At 38.3% G+C, this 8,679-nt stretch overlaps 1 protein-coding gene across 1 annotated transcript in view; it reads right to left on the bottom strand.

The window, feature by feature from the left end:
- The window catches only part of cntnap5l (contactin associated protein family member 5 like), a 46,172-nt gene extending 37,839 nt beyond the window's left edge, over positions 1-8,333 (bottom strand). The window contains exon 1 of the mRNA XM_030770644.1: positions 8,267-8,333. The gene's annotated coding sequence lies outside the window, so the exon portion shown is untranslated. The remainder of the gene's footprint in view (positions 1-8,266) is intronic.
- Between the last annotated feature and the right edge of the window lie 346 nt (positions 8,334-8,679).

Below are 8,679 nucleotides of genomic sequence, written 5' to 3' on the forward strand. Positions count from 1 at the left end.
TTAGTACAATAAATATGATCCTTGCTAAGCTGAATCACACACACACACACACACACACACACACACACACACACACATAGTTTTTGAAAAAACATACTCTGTACTGTAAAATATATACAGTTTTGTCATTTTGGGCATGAATCATTCAATTAGATTTTCCTGCACTTTGATCAGAGTTTCACCAAACAACTGTTCATTTTATTTCATACCGGTGTGAACAATTTGTATTGTGTTTTGTTGTTTTAGCACAGCCTGCATGTCCTCTTTGCCTCTTAGTTTAGAGCCTGCTTGCCTGTCCAAGATGTTACATTAATATTCTGTGCCAAATGCTTTTGCTGTTTGACTATTGTAAAAAAAACCCCAAAACAACAACAACAACAACAAAAAAAAACTGTGAGAGTATGTAAACAAAATATCACTTGGATCATGACAGCCAGTGCAGTATTTCACAAAGACTAGTACTTCGATCACACAAATAACAGTGATTCACAAAAACACCCAGTCTTCCCTCTGGAAAGGGAAAATCTTGTCAGTGAAAATCTCTCTCAACAGAATACAGCCTTATGAATTTTTTGGTAAATAGTGTCATGACCTGGCTCAAAGGAGGTGACAAAAGAGGGCAGACTATGCACAGATCAAATTTAAAAAAAAAAACTGAAGTTATTATAAAGGGAAAAACAATCCATAAATTAACTGTAGGGCTGGCAGTCAGCAATATCAGTGGTGTAAGAAGGGCATGGAAGTATGGTAGAGAGGCATGGGGGTGTTGTAATGCAGTAGCCAAAATCTCAATCAAAAATGCTCTTGGCTTGAGGAGGAGAGGAGCAGAGAGAAACTGCCAGATCTCGTTAGACTTTGTACACCTGGAAGTAGAACTCCCAGGTGTCCAGCATCAACAAGGTTAGCCCTCCCACTCCGACACCCAATCTGCAAACATACTCAAAAGACAAGATACAGAGGGGAGGCCGTCACACCCCCCTCCTCAAAAAAGGGGTTCCACCAAAAACCATCCAAGACAGGACAACCACTCAAATTTTTAAGCAAAACCAACCCCAAAATAGTTTCAATCTAAATTCAACACTGTACAATCCAACAAGCCAAATGACTTACCTTGTTCTACCATGGAAAATGAACACCATGTTTACCAAGATTTTACCTTTTTTTATATAAAATAACAGCATCAGCCATATTTCATTTTAATTTACTTTAGTAGAAGTTAAAAAAAATCTAAGGTTATTTAAGGTGACCTTAGTCTAATTAATCAAATGTAAAGAACAAAAATTCCGCTAAATTCCGTTGCAACAATTTTATACCAGCGCGAACCACCGAGGCATGAGCCAGTATGAAACAATGACCCATCTGCACCTTGGACCTACCACATTTTCTCCACTGGGCACGCTAAGTCCAACCACAGCAACACTGGTACCTCAGGAAGCAAATTAAGAGAATGAAAGAGAAACCAACAGGAGATAAGGAGAGGCCAAAACAGAACAGAAACAGACAAACCACAGTCCCTATGATAAAGGCGTGCAAGACAGAGCATCAGTGATGATATTACCGGCGCCCTTAATATGACGGATATATAGAGAGTAAGGCTGAAGAAATAAAACCCGTTGCATTAGTTGCTGGTTTGGATTCTGTAAAGAATGAAGAAAATTAAAGGATTGTTTATACCGATCACAATCAAAGGAGTGACATCAGAACCCACATACACGTCAAAATGCTGAAGTGCCCAAATAAGTGCTAGCGCCATCAGTTTTCAACAGCACAGCACCTGCCCCTATGTGAGTAGCATCTACCTGGAGACAAAACAGCTCATCCAGCCTTGAAGCGGCCAGTATCGGAGCAGAACAAAGAAGTGTTTTCACACTGTCAAAGGTGCATTGGCACTCGGAAAACCAGGGGGGCCTTATAGCTTTGTTTTGCTAGGAGAATGAAGCCATAGGTGTCTTCTATTAGTAGGTTTACTACTTACTCTGAGTTAGCTAGTTTTCACTAAACCCGCTCTCTGGAATACCCCTGAGATGTATTTTGACTGAGATTTCAAAGGGCTCGCCAGTGGGGCAACAACAGACAGAAGTTTTGGGGGATTCTCTTCCCAGCAAAATAAACCAATGGCCAAACAACCAACTAAACTGTTCACCAACCAACCATCAAACAAACCGAACCAATCACCAAAACTACTCAACCAAATGTCTGCCCAGCCAACCAACCAACTAAACAATCAATCATCCAACCAATCAACCTAACTACTCAACAAACCAATTGTCCTGCAAACCAACCAACCAACCAACTGTTTGACCAGCCAAGCAGCAAACTAATCAACCATCCAACCATGCTTTCTCTGTTTGCAATTTCATCTGTTCCAATTCCAGCTCTTTTTGATGTTTCAGTTTTTCTGACTGCAATTGCTGCTGCCATGGTTCCAGTTGAAACATCAAAAGCTCCTTTTGTGGCTCAAAATTTAAACCAGGGGAAACTACAGGTACTGAAAGGCCAGTACTAGGTGGGCTTGATGAAATTAAAACACCTGCCTCTACCAAATTTGCACACAGAGTAGCCTTTGTCATCTTGTCTTCTCTGTACTCCAATTTCAATTTTATAATGCTCAGCAATTTTCAGCAATTGTTGCTTCTTACATTTCTCCAGGAGTACTTCCGTGGGGGACTGAAGAAACTCAACTTCAGCAGAGTCCATGGCACAAATGTAACAAATAGGAACTTACCAACACTGATACAAAAGTGTGACAACACTGAAATACTTTGGCAACAATAAAGCGCCAACACTTGGAGCATCCCCACCCCAAGATGCATGTCCAATTAACGAGCTAAACTCAACCCTCAGTTTTTGTGCGATTACTTGTGGTGGGTACTTATGCACTGAAAGCCCACTAGCACGGGAAGCAACTGAAAAACGGCAACTCCACGCAACCACGGAAGTGCTCCCTGGAAAACTGCCGCACCCACGTTCACCGTCACTCTAACAAAAATGAACACCGATGAAGTCCATCGGGGACAACATGGTTAAACTTAACAGGTAGATAGCTCCAGATGATAGAGCCAAACAGCCACACACCAAAGAACCAGTCTTACCTCCAGGCCTGGCACAGTCCACAACTTGACTCAGTCAAGCACAGGCCAAAGAAATGGAGGTCCAAAGGGCCCCTTTCCTCAAGCGCTGCAAACGAATTCCCCTCAAAAACTGAAAAAATGAAAGGGGAAACAAAGAGCCAAACATGTGTGACCTACTCGAAACAAACAGAAGGCCAAACTATACAAAGGAAAATCAATCTCAAAGTTTTACCCAAACCAAAAGACACAACAACCTATGAGCCCCCCATTTTGTCATGACCGAGCTCAAAAGAGGTGACAAGAGGGTAGACCATGCATGATCAAATTAAAAAAAAGAAAAAGGTAAATTTATTATAAAGGGAAAAACAACCCATAAATTAACTGTAAATTAAGTGGAACTCCCAGGTGTCCAGCATTCTCAAGGCCCTCCCACTCTGACACCCAATCTGCAAACAAATTCAAAAGACAAGATGCAGAGGGGAGGCCATCACAATAGAAATGATTGTGTTTGATGAAATATGATGAAGCTTTAGATAATCAAAATCAAGGGTGCTGCAGGATCCCCGAAGGCAGAACCAGAACCAGAAGCAAACTATCACCTTAACTTGAGACATAAAAGTATGTTAAAGGTGAAAAAATGAAACCATCACATTTTGTATCTCCCTTGTAGCATGCTAAGAGAGAAAAGCAGAAATGGCCCTAAATGAGGCAGTCTAAATACATGAGCGCATCAAACATAGGGCTCCAAAATATGCACATACAGCCAGAATAACAACACATTATCAATAGCTGGTGAGGGACCCCATTAGCTATGTCCTGGGACCATTTTAAAGTTATTCTTTGTGTGTAGCAAGCACTTTCCAAAACTTTCTGTGGTTTGGTGTGGAGCACAAATATATCTTTATTTAGGATGTGTGCAGGTTATTTTGTCTTGCAATCAGTCATTTAACATTAATTTGCCAACCAGTCTGATGAAATGCGCTTTCCTCCTATCCATCTTTCCACAAATCCATCTCTCCCTGCTATCCAGTCCCTCAATGTAAAAAAATGGGGAAAACAGCCAAGCAAGGGGAGGGTGGCATGAGTGTTATCATCAAGGAACTATTATCTTAGTCAGCAATGCTTTCCAGTACATTAGACTGTGTAGCCACATGTCAGCCTCAGCTACCAGAGAGCAGAATGCAGCCCCTTTTTCTTAGTGTCATCAGGAAGTCTTTTGTCCTGGGGTGATTTTGTATAGATGAAAAATTGCAGTGTTGGGATTCATATTTCCATGTAAATGCTGATAAGTGATGATCACTCATGTACTCTCTGAAGTTATGACTTTATATGAAGTATACTATTTATGTGTGTGTTTGTAATATGTTACAATATGTCACTGACACCGTCATAAGACTCTCATAAACTGGACTGGAGTGATTTGAATTATAATAGACATGTATTATTTAACCTGGAGCAAGTAACTTTATGTTTACAGCTGTGTCAAAAAGAGACAGTGTTTGGAAGCACAATTTTTGCTGAAGGTATAAACTACAGTTTTCTGTAAATTGGTACTTCTGGACAAACTTCCAATGAATGTTTAAGCTAACTAAAGCTGCCCAAACCTGTGCATGACATATATTATGCATTGCATTTTAACGCATAGTTACCGTTCTGTAGATTTAAAAAAATAATAATAACAACAACATGAATAACAACAATAATAATAATAATTAATTAATTAATTAAAATTATTTATTTTTGTGGCATTTCAGTTAATCCAGTGAAGAAAATTCCAGGGTTGAAGTATTTCCCTGAAGAAACTCTCTACCTTCTAATCTGATGGTTAGCAAGTCTTGTTTTGTTTGGTTTCAAAATCCATGGGCTCCTCTCAACAGCTGTTTGAAATTAAAGATGATTACTTTAACTTTAGTTTGTAAACATCTCTCTAAATGCTTGCAGCTACGAATTTCAGTTAACTGAAAACATTGTCAAGAAACGAAAGCTTAATGCAACACTTCAGGTGAAAGCAGGATTTGGAAGATCAAGAAAACACTGACAGTGTTGTAAAAAAAAAAAAGAAACCCTTGCAGAATAAAACCCACATATTTCTGCAAAGTATTCATGTGACACTGGAGTAATTATTCACATAGTCATGATATTAAACTGCTTATTGCACAATGAACTGCATGAAGACTTGCTAAAAGGAAAGATTTCCTGGTGGCCCCATGAAAAAAAACATCATATGGAATATGTGGAGGAAAACCTTAACAAGACTGAAGCTCTCTGGACCTTTGTACTTTGTTTTGTACTAAAGATATATAAACTGAACTGTTCATCTACAACCAGAGGGGAGGCAAGTTGGAGAAATTGGGTGAAGACCCAAAATATTTCTGAGCTGGAAGACATCTGCACAGAGGAATGGGGAAAAGTCCAACATATATACCCACATATTCTACAAAAGGTCAGAATAACTTCTGTTCACTTAGCGGTTGATTTTTTTTTTTTTTTTTTTTAAATGACTTGGACTGGTGTTCCTTCTTCTGGTACATGGGTATCTAGATTTATGGAAGTGCATATGACTGCATGAATCTAAAGAGCTTCCAGGTTTTTATGACTTTTGTTGAATAATGACTTTTAATGAAGCTTAATCAGTTGTTTCATGATTTAATAAACATAATTAATTAACTGTTGTATAATTTCTCTCATCAGGTATGTCGAGTCAGTGCTGAGAAAAGAGTTCTGTGCAGAACAGTAAAGTCAACAAAGGTATTATTCTATAAGAGTAGAAAAATCACGAAAAGAGAAATGTACTCCTGCGTATTCTATAATTTAAGGTCTGCAACATACTACAAATTATAAAATTCTCAGCCTGGTGTTTTGAATAGTACTTAATTACCCAAGACAGGTTTAGCTCATGTTTACAAAATCAACTGATCCTCCATTTACACTCCAAACATGGCAAGTATGCTTGGAAGTAAGTTTGTAAAACATAATTAAATGGACTTCAGGCACTGTAATTTTCATTCCAGACAGTGAGTGCTATTCCCATTTCACAACTGCTATTCCACCCCCCCCCCATAATTTAAAAGGCTCAGTAAACCTACCAAACCTACCATGTATGTCTCCCCAATACTGAAGCGAACATGCCCCTCATACAAAACCAATTTTTCAACACTAAGCTGAGTAGTACCATCAAGTGATGTAACACACTTGAAAGAGAATGCTGTTCATTTGATTCTTCTGGCAACTACAAAGACAGTTGACCATCAGTGCCAACCGCTGAGGGAAAGCGGCAGAGAGACCCTGGCCAACTCATCCATTCAAGGAACACAGCCAAATGTGTTCTTTTGGATTCGTGGGCACAGATGGCAAGTGTGACACAGCTGGAATTCAAACTGTGAGTCCCAGATGTCGTACAAAGCTCTGAAGTATTAGACAGTGCCTTAACCAAAAGCGCCAATCAAAACCTGTTTTTGCTCTTTCAAACAAATCAAAAAGTAAAATTTGATTGTATGGATGAACAGTGCAACCAAGTGATGGCACAGTGAAAAGACCTTAAATATTCAACAGTGATAAATTATGTATTGACATCTGTCAATATATACAAATAATATGGAAGAGGGAGAAATGATTACTTCTCATGCCCTGATATTCATTAGGTCAAATTTGACTCACCAGTAGTAAAGTGGTATTGCATCTCTCTTGAAAACCATGGTACAATGTGTAACAACTAAACATTAAAATGGTGATGTCACAGCCTTAATTGTAAGCCATGAGTAAAATGAAATCTAAACAATGTCAGAATGTCTTCTACAGTGTCTTAAGCTCCTTACATACCATTCAGACCCAACACCAGCATTCCAAAGTTGGCAGCTGGTTTCAGAATATTTAAAGAAAAAGCACACCATGTCCTGATAATCTCCCCATCATTCTTCCTCGTTGTCATGAGTGAATGGGTTGTCATGTATGGAGGTTGAACCGGCTTCTGTCGACTTAAGAGATTCCCTGAAATAAACGCTATAACTAGGGGTGTCCCTATTCCTCCAGGTGTATATAAATCATTGAAGAGTATATGAATGCAACGGGCTTTCAGCTTTACAACTCTCAAACAATAATGATTTTTAGTGAAGCTGATTAATTATAATAAGATGTTATATCGCTTGTAGCATCAGGGATGTCTAAATAGCATATTCCACAATATCTAGCATCAGGAATGTCTAATCAGCATTGAACAAAACTAATTTCCCTGTGGAGATAAGTTTAGAGAACACACGAATAGATTCATTTGGTACAAAATTTCTTATATTTTAAAATGTGTATATATTGGATATATTCCAAATTCTGAGACTCTAAACATGCACTTTCAAACAGTTCCTTATTAACAAACACATAGATATAGGACATGTCTATAAGGATGCTGATCTTGCTGATTTTGGGGATTAAAGTCTCCATTAGAGCAAGTGAATTTTTCGCTTCTAGTTTGGATGGCCCAGTTAACCAGCATTACATAGCTGGCAGTTGTCTTTGGAAGTAAACATGTTTACACTGCCCCATCAACTCCTGGCAGCTTTGACAAGTATCATCAGATAATTGCTATTAATTAAATTATTCAGTAAAAAAAAATAAGAGAACCATAACTCAAATGAACTCAGTGAAACACATACATTTATCACTTTACAGTGAAACTATTCTCTTGTTAATTATATATGTTTATATTCTCTTGTTTAGCCTTGGTATGAAAATGGATAACAGCCACTTGAAGAAAGTATGATAATAATGATTGCTTAAAGTGAAGGGAGAAAGAGGAACACCACTACAATCTAAATACAGCCATCTTTATTAATATTAATGGTGCATACTTTTGTTTACATTAATACAGTCAACTTTGATAGCTGTATTGACATTAAAATGAAAAGGATACTGGAAAACGTTCAGAGCAAAGTGTGCAAGAAATCTCTGCACAACATTCTAATTATATGCAATTTACATGTATACTGACTGAACATACCCAGTAAAGGAAAACTGCACCTGCTTGGCAAGGTTTGAGGAGGTGTGCAGAGGAACATATAGTAGCCAGGATATTCTCTGATGCTTAGCTCATATTGTTCAGGAATACTCTTTAACACATGAAAAATTTAGTGCCAGTGCAACAGTGGTTACCCACCAAAGAAGTAAAATATAAGTGTGTTTGTGAACTGTCTTTGTCATGGTGCAAGACTGTGCAGGAATAGATGAACTGAGGAATATTGCTAGAATTAGTATTCTTAGCAAATTTTTGGAGCGTATTTTGGAGTGCTGACAAAAGTGTAGGTTCGAATGCTCATTCAGTGCAAACACAACAAAGCCATGGTTTGCTGACTAAAATATCTGTGCCACCTGGCAGGGTCTGTAATTTTCATTGGAATAACTGGGATTTTTTTTTTTTTGATCTTTGCAATGAGGTCCAGTTTTTGCAGTAAATGAACCAAAAATACAACATAAACTGCTGGAAGCTGTTTTCTCAAACACCCAATGATTTTTTGTCTTTTCAAACCATTTCCAAATGTCTCTTAAGCCCAGAAAGATCTGAGTAGACCTCTCCAATTTCAAAGCTGAATGATTTGATGAACGTGTCCTTAGATTCTAT

Source organism: Chanos chanos, chromosome 4 (assembly GCF_902362185.1).
Source record: "Chanos chanos chromosome 4, fChaCha1.1, whole genome shotgun sequence".
NCBI lineage: Eukaryota > Metazoa > Chordata > Actinopteri > Gonorynchiformes > Chanidae > Chanos > Chanos chanos.